The sequence below is a fragment of the Bos taurus genome, chromosome 4 (assembly GCF_002263795.3).
Source record: "Bos taurus isolate L1 Dominette 01449 registration number 42190680 breed Hereford chromosome 4, ARS-UCD2.0, whole genome shotgun sequence".
In the NCBI taxonomy this organism is placed as follows: Eukaryota; Metazoa; Chordata; class Mammalia; order Artiodactyla; family Bovidae; genus Bos; species Bos taurus.
In genome coordinates this window covers 107,536,967-107,545,599 of record NC_037331.1, presented here as the reverse complement: position 1 = coordinate 107,545,599, position 8,633 = coordinate 107,536,967, and positions in this window count along the sequence as shown.

Here is an 8,633-nt window from a genome sequence, read left to right as displayed (position 1 = left end):
AATGCTTAAAATTCTCCAAGCCAGGCTTCAGCAATATATGAACCATGAACTTCCTGATGTTCAAGCTGGTTTTAGAAAAGGCAGAGGAACCAGAGATCAAATTGCAAACATCTGCTGGATCATGGAAAAAGCCAGAGAGTTCCAGAAAAACATCTATTTCTGCTTTATTGACTAGGCCAAAGCCTTTGACTGTGTGGATCACAATAAACTGTGGAAAATTCTGAAAGAGATGGGAATACCAGACCACCTGATCTGCCTCTTGAGAAATCTGTATGCAGGTCAGGAAGCAACAGTTAGAACTGGACATGAACAACAGACTGGTTCCAAATAGGAAAAGGAGGACGTCAAAGCTGTATATTGTCACCCTGTTTATTTAACTTATATGCAGAGTACATCATGAGAAATGCTGGACTGGAAGAAACACAAGCTGGAATCAAGATTGCCGGGAGAAATATCAATAACCTCAGATATGCAGATGACACCACCCTTATGGCAGAAAGCAAAGAAGAACTAAAGAGCCTCTTGATGAAAGTGAAAGTGGAGAGTGAAAAAGTTGGCTTAAAGCTCAACATTCAGAAAATGAAGATCATGACATCCAGTCCCATCACTTCATGGGAAATAGATGGGGAAACAGTGGAAACAGTGTCAGACTTTATTTTTTGGGGCTCCAAAATCACTGCAGATGGTGATTGCAGCCATGAAATTAAAAGACACTTACTCCTTGGAAGGAAAGTTATGACTAACCTAGATAGCATATTCAAAAGCAGAGACATTACTTTGCCAACAAAGGTTCGTCTAGTCAAGGCTATGGTTTTTCCTGTGGTCATGTATGGATGTGAGAGTTGGACTATGAAGAAGGCTGAGTGCCAAAGAATTGATGCTTTTGAACTGTGGTGTTGGAGAAGACTCTTCAGGGTCCCTTGGACTGCAAGGAGATCCAACCAGTCCATTCTGAAGGAGATCAGCCCTGGGATTTCTTTGGAAGGAATGATACTAAAGCTGAAACTCCGGTACTCTGGCCACCTCATGAGAAGAGTTGACTCATTAGAAAAGACTCTGATGCTGGGAGGGATTGGGGGCAGGAGGAGAAGGGGACGACAGAGGATGAGATGGCTGGATGGCATCACTGACTCGATGGACATGAGTCTGAGTGTCTCTGGGAGTTGGTGATGGACACAGAGGCCTGGCGTGCTGCGATTCATGGGGTCGCAAAGAGTCAGACACAACTGAGCGACGGATCTGATCTGATCTGAGCAATTAATGGTTTCACTTTCACTTTCTGTAGTGATAAATTCCAGGGTTAAAAATGTTTACTTCACTTTCTGATGATGTTGGAGAATAATAAAAATGTTGCTGTCTGCACTTTTGCGAGCAAAGGCTGTATTTTTTTTTTTTTCTTTTTTTAAACTGAAGTATAGTTGATTTGGCTTGGACTGCAAGGAGATTCAACCAGTCCATTCTAAAGGAGATCAGTCCTGGGTGTTCTTTGGAAGGAATGATGCTAAAGCTGAAACTCCAGTACTTTGGACACCTCATGTGAAGAGTTGACTCACTGGAAAAGACTCTGATGCTGGGAGGGATTGGGGGCAGGAGGAAAAGGGGACGACAGAGGATGAGATGGCTGGATGGCATCACTGACTCGATGGACGTGAGTTTGAGTGAACTCTGGGAGTTGGTGATGGACAGGGAGGCCTGGCGTGCTGTGATTCATGGGGTCGCAAAGAGTCAGATATGACTGAGCAACTGAACTGAACTGAACTGATAGCTGATTTACAGTATTTTGCCAATCTCTGTTGTACAGCAAAGTGACTCAGTTACACACACACAAATCCTTTTTTTAAATGTTATTTTCCATTATGGTTTATCCCTGGGGATGGAATACAGTTCCTTGTGCTATATGCTGCTGCTGCTGCTGCTCCTGCTAAGTCGCTTCAGTTGTGTCCAACTCTGTGCGACCCCATAGACGGCAGCCCACGAGGCTCTGTCGTCCCTGGGATTCTCCAGGCAAGAACACTGGAGTGGGTTGCAATTGCCTTCTCCATTGTGTGAAAGTGAAAAGTGAAAGTGAAGTCGCTCAGTAGCGTCCGACTCTAGCGACCTCATGGACTGCAGCCCACCAGGCTCCTCCATCCATGGGATTTTCTAGGCAAGAACACTGGAGTGGCTTGCCATTGCCTTCTCCACTTGTGCTATATAGTAGAACTTTATTGCTTATCCATTCTAAATGTAATGTTTTAGATCTACCAAAGTTTGTATTTTACCATCCGTTTGAAACAAACAATTCTCATGACTCTCTTGAGAATTTAGATTTTCCAAGGGGCCCCGTTAGTTATTACACCTTTCCTGAGAGAAAACATTTTCCTGAACATTCTCCCTAGAGGAAAACAGAGATTGCCTGTGTTTGACTGTCTGTGCAGGAAATATTCGAATGAAAGTCAGGAGAAAAAGAAGACATACAGATGGCTAACAAACACATGAAAAGATGCTCAACATCACTCATTATCAGAGAAATGCAAATCAAAACCACTATGAGGTACCATTTCACGCCAGTCAGAATGGCGGCAATCCAAAAGTTACAAGCAATAAATGCTGGGGAGGGTGTGGAGAAAAGGGAACTCTCTTACACTGTTGGTGGGAATGCAAACTTGTACAGCCACAATGGAGAACGGTGTGGAGATTCCTTAAAAAACTGGAAATAGAACTGCCTTATGATCCAGCAATCCCACTGCTGGGCATACACACTGAGGAATCCAGAATGGAAAGAGACACGTGCACCCCAATGTTCATCGCAGCACTGTTTATAATAGCCAGGACATGGAAGCAACCTAGATGCCCACCAGCAGATGAATGGATAAGAAAGCTGTGGTACATATACACAATGGAGTATTACTCAGCCATTAAAAAGAATATATTTGATTCAGTTCTAATGAGATGGATGAAACTGGAACCTATTATACAGAGTGAAGTAAGCCAGAAAGAAAAACACCAATACAGTATACTAATGCATATATATGGAATTTAGAAAGATGGTAACAATAACGCTGTGTATGAGACAGCAAAAGAGACACTGATGTATAGATCAGTCTTATGGACTCTGTGGGAGAGGGAGAGGGTGGGGAGATTTGGGAGAATGGCATTGAAACATGTATAATATCATGTATGAAACGAGTTGCCAGTCCAGGTTCGATGCACGATACTGGATGCTTGGGGCTGGTGCACTGGGACGACCCAGAGGGAGGGTATGGGGAGGGAGGAGGGAGGAGGGTTCAGGATGGGGAACACAGGTATACCTGTGGCGGATTCATTTCGATATTTGGTAAAACTAATACAATATTGTAAAGTTTAAAAATAAAGTAAAATTAAAAAAAAAAGAAAGTCAGGAGAAGACATGTTATCACAGATTGTAAGAAGATTTTTCAAACATCTCAAAGGCTATAACATGAGGTAAATATCACAATTCATAGTACATAACACTTGATTCTATATAGCTTTGCTAAAACGTAATGAAACTAAAAAATGAAAAGCACTTCATCATTTTAAAAAATTGATAACCTGCACTTTGTTAAAATAAAAAAAAAGCTTTTGCTCTGTGAAAGACATTGTGAAAAAACATTAAACGTTGAGCCAAAGACGAGAAAATCTGTTCACATGTTGGAAAAATGACTTGATTCCAAAATACACAAAGAACCCTAAAACACAATAAGAAAATGAACAACTCAATTTAGAAATGGGTCAAGTCCCTAACAGACACTCCTTTAAAGAAAATATACAGGTGGTAAATAAGCATATGAAATGATATTCCACATCCATATCATCACGGAAATGCAAATTAAAATAAGACTGGGACATCTCTGTAGATTTAGTAGAATGGCTACAATCCAAACATGGACAACATCAAACACTGTTTAGGATGTGGACCAACAGGAATCTTTATCCATTACTAAGGGAATTCATTTTCATTCACTGCAACCTGGTAGAGTCAGTTTGGAAGGCAGTTTAATAGTTTCTTAAAATACTAAACATACTCTTACTATACGAACTAACAATCACCTCCTTGGTTTTCATTCATTCAAAGGAGGTGAAAATATGTCCACACAAACCCTAGAAACAAATGTTTATAGCAACATTATTCACAATTAATAATATCATATATGAAACGAGTCGCCAGTCCAGGTTCGATGCACGATACTGGATGCTTGGGGCTGGTGCACTGGGACAACCCAGAGGGATGGTATGGGGAGGGAGGAGGAAGGAGCGTTCAGGATGGGGAACACGTGTTTACCTGTGGCAGATTCATGTTGATGTATGGCAAAACCAATACAATATTGTAAAGTTAAAAAAAAAAAAAACTTGGGAGTAACAATGATGTCCTTCAACAGGTGAATGGATAAACAAACTGTACACCAATACAATAATATTTTATCAGTCGTATTATTCAGTGATAAAAAGAAATGGCCTATTAAGTCCCCCAAATATGGAGAAACCTTAAATGAATATTGCTGTGTAAAAGAAGTCAAATTGAAAATGCTATATACATTGGATGATTTCAACTATATGACATTCCGGAAAAGGTAAAACTATGGAGATATGGCTAATAGATGGGGAAACAATGGAAACTGTGAGAGACTTTATTTTTGGGGCTCAAAATTTATGTTTGGGCTCAAAATATGTTTCAATATTTATATTGATAGCTGTTCAAGTTTGAACATTTTAAAGGTTCTACATACTTACTCCCTTTCCCACAAGTTTTGCCTTTTGGTATCATATTTTACATGTTTTTTTCACATCCCTTAATTGATTATTTTAATTATAGTTGATTTTATTTTTTTATTTTTTAACTTTAAAATACTGTATTGGTTTTGCCATATATCAACATGAGTCTGCTACAGGTATACACGTGTTCCCCATCCTGAACCCTCCTCCCTCCCTGTACCATCCCTCTGGGTCGTCCCAGTGCACCAGCCCCAAGCATCCAGTATCATGCATTGAACCTGGACTGGCGACTCGTTTCATATATGATATTATACATGTTTCAATGCCATTCTCCCAAATCATCCCACCCTCTCCCTCTCCCACAGAGTCCAAAAGACTGTTCTATACATCAGTGTCTCTTTTGTTGTCTCGCATAAAGGGTTATTGTTAGCATCTTTCTAAATTCCATATATATGCGTTAGTGTACTGTATTGGTGTTTTTCTTTCCGGCTTACTTCACTCTGTATAATCGGCTCCAGTTTCATCCACCTCATTAGAACCGATTCAAATGTATTCTTCTTAATGGCTGAGTAATACTCCATTGTGAATATGTACAGCTGATTTTATAGCTTTTGTCTCTCGAGTTTTACACTACCTTGTTTGAGTGGTTGATACACTGTCTTTACTGTGTATTTACCTCTATCAGGGAGATTTTTCATACATGTATTTTCTTATTTCTTGTTATGGTCTTTAGTTTTCACTTGAGGGCCATTGAACATTTCTTATAAGGTTGGTTCCGTCGTGATGAACTCAGTTTTTATTTGCCTCAGTTCAGTTCAGTTCAGTCGCTCAGTTGTGTCCGACTCTTTGCGACTCCATGAATCACAGCACACCAGGCCTCCCTGTCTACCACCAACTCGCAGAGTTCACTCAGACTCATGTCCATCGAGTTGGTGATGCAACCCAGCCATCTCATCCTCTGTTGTCCCCTTCTCCTCCTGCCCCCAATCCTACAAACTCTTCTTCAAATCAGTGATAAGCTTGCTGGGTAGAGGATCCTTGGTCATAGAGGTTTTTATTCAGCACGTTATATAATGCCACTCCCTTCTGGCCTGCAAATTTTCTGCTGAAAAATCAACTGATAGCCTTATGGAGTTTCCTTTATATGTGACTCTTTGTTTTTCTCTTGTTGCCTTTGAGATTCTTTATCTTTAAATTTTGCTATTTTAATATTGATATGTCTTGGTGTGTCTTGCTCTGTGTTACCTGGACCTGTATATCTAGTTTCTTTAGGATAGGGAATGTTTCAGCCATTATTTCATCAAGTACATTTTCTATCCCTTTCTCTCTTCACCTTCTGAGACTCCTATAATGCAAATGTTAGTATAGATACTGTTGTTTCACAGGTCCCTTAAACTATCCTGATTTAATTATCTTTGTTTTTGTTCTGGTTGAGTGATTTCTCAATCAACCTTGCAGATCACTTATGCATCTATATTACCTAATCTATTTACTAATGTGCTGTTGATTCCTCCTAGTGTATTTTTTATTTCAGGCATTGTGTTCTTCAGCTCTGATTTGTATTTCTTATATTCTTCTTTTTTTTTCTTTGTAAGTTCTCACAGTGTTCCTCTATTCTATTCCTGAGCTCAATGACCATTTTTATAGCCAGTGTTTGAATTCTTTTTTGGGGTAAGTATTTATCTCCATGTCTTTAACATTTCCTTTGGTTTTTCATCTTGTTCTCTCATTTGGAACATATTTCTTTGTCTTCTCATTTTGTTTGACTTTGTCTTTCAAATTAGGCAGAATCATTTCCTATCTCAGTCTTAAAGGCATGTCTTGTGTGGGAGACTCCTTATGTAGTCTACATGTGCCCAGTGCCTTTGGGCAAGATCTGGAAGTGATGCAAGTCTGGGCTGAGGCTTTTTTCAGGGTCTGCTGGGGCCTCCACTTGTAGGGGTCAGAACTGGAGCCAGGGCTGGGTGGGGCTAGAGCTAGAGTCTGACATAGGACTGGGAGCCCCTGCTTCAGTAAGGGGTGAGCTGCTAGGGGGACTAGACTTAGGATTCGTCGTGGGCTGAGGCTTTTCCTGGGTCACAGTGAAATAACCATTTTGGTGGCTGTAGAGCTGGAGCCAGAGAGATTGGAGCCTTTTTCTGATGAGAGCCACCAGTGTGTGCTCATGGCCAGTACCTTGACTGGGAGTGTGACCAAAGATGGAGTGGCTGGGGCTGGAGCCTGAGGAGAGCTGCTGCTTCTCCTGGGGGCAGAGGTGTTGGTGGCCACTGCCTTAGTGAGATATGTGGCCAGAGCCAGAGGGGCTAGAGCTACAGTCCATGTGGGCTGGGGGGTGGGGCCCACCGGGGTGGTCTTGGCCAGCTGGCCATAGCAGCAGGCACTTTTCATCTTGCTGTTTCTGCACAGGACCTTGGAGGAAGGAAGTCCATGCATACATCCTTTAACAGGGAAATTTAGATTTCCAACAGCCCTTGGGCTCTCTCAGTTATAAGCTTCACTGGTTTCAAAACCAGCAAAAGCATTTTGTCTTGCTAGTGCTGGGCCCCAGGGCTTGGGTACCCAACATGGTGCTTGAACTCCTTGGTCCTTGGGGAGGACGCCCGTCTTGGGATAACCTCCTCCCCTTCCAGGATGCTCAATGGGTGTGTGGGTCCCAACCAGACTGCTTCTCTTCCTCTCCTACACGTTTGGTGTAGAATTATTTTTTCTTTTGTATTCATGGTTGTACAAAAGTTGTTGTTCTACTTTAGTTCTCAAAGAAAGCTCTTTTATATGTAGTTTTAGCTTTAATATATTCATGGGAGATATACTCAGGGTCTTACCACTCTTCTGTCTTGAACTTGTCTTCTAAAATTTTTAAATGTACACTTCAGTGACATTGTCAATAACACTGTGTGGACCCATCATCAATATTCATCTCCAGAACTTTCCCACCTCAAACTGAGACTTTGTACCAATTAAATAACTTCTCATTCTTGTCTCCTAGTCACTTGTAACCACTATTCTGCTTCATGTCTCTAGGTATCTGAATATCCTACATATATCTCTTTTTCTTTCAGTTTAGATAAGGGTTTGCCAATATTTTGAATTTCTCAGGATACCATTTCTTAGTTTCATTGACTTCTTTTTCTGCCAGTTGGCTGTTTTCTATTCTCTACTTTGCTTATATACATTCCAGTGTTTATTACTTTCTTATTTATGCCATATTGGGGTTGATTTTTCTTCTGTTTGTAGTTCAGATGTAAAGTGAGGGTGCTGATTTTCCATCTTTTCTCTTTTTAAAGGCATGAGGATATGTTACTGAAAATGAAGTCCTTAGTACTGCTTTTGCAGCCACACATTGTTGGCATGTTGTGTCTTATTTTCGTCAGTCTCCAACCAGTTCTTAATTTCTCACTTGAAGCCCTTTAATTAATTTTCCAACCCAGTCCCAGAATTTATGTTTTGTTCTTCTTACAGTTTTTAATCTCTCTGATATTTTCATTTCATTCATGTATCATTTTCTTCATTAGGTTGTCTATATGTTTTATAGATTATTCAATATTGTTAAGATGATGATTCTGGATTTTCGCTAGGTGACTCATATCTACATTTCGTTAGATATGGTTTCTTGAGATTTAGTTTGCTCCTTTAATTGGTCCATGTTTTCCCTGTTTCACTGTATATCTTGTGAACTTTAGCTGAGATGTGGGCATTTGGAAAAACAGCTACTTCTCCCAGTCTATTGACTGACTTTGAGAAGGGGAAGGTTTTCAGCAATAAGCTCTCCTAGAGATTCTGGGGACCTCCTCGCCTTGTCTGTGGATGCAGTTTCTCTGAATTGGTTTATGTATTTTCTCAGTTAAAGAGGTTTGCCCATTTTTTTTCCCCTGAAGCCTGTACAGACTTGCTGTACCTGGTATTTGTCTGACATGCTACAA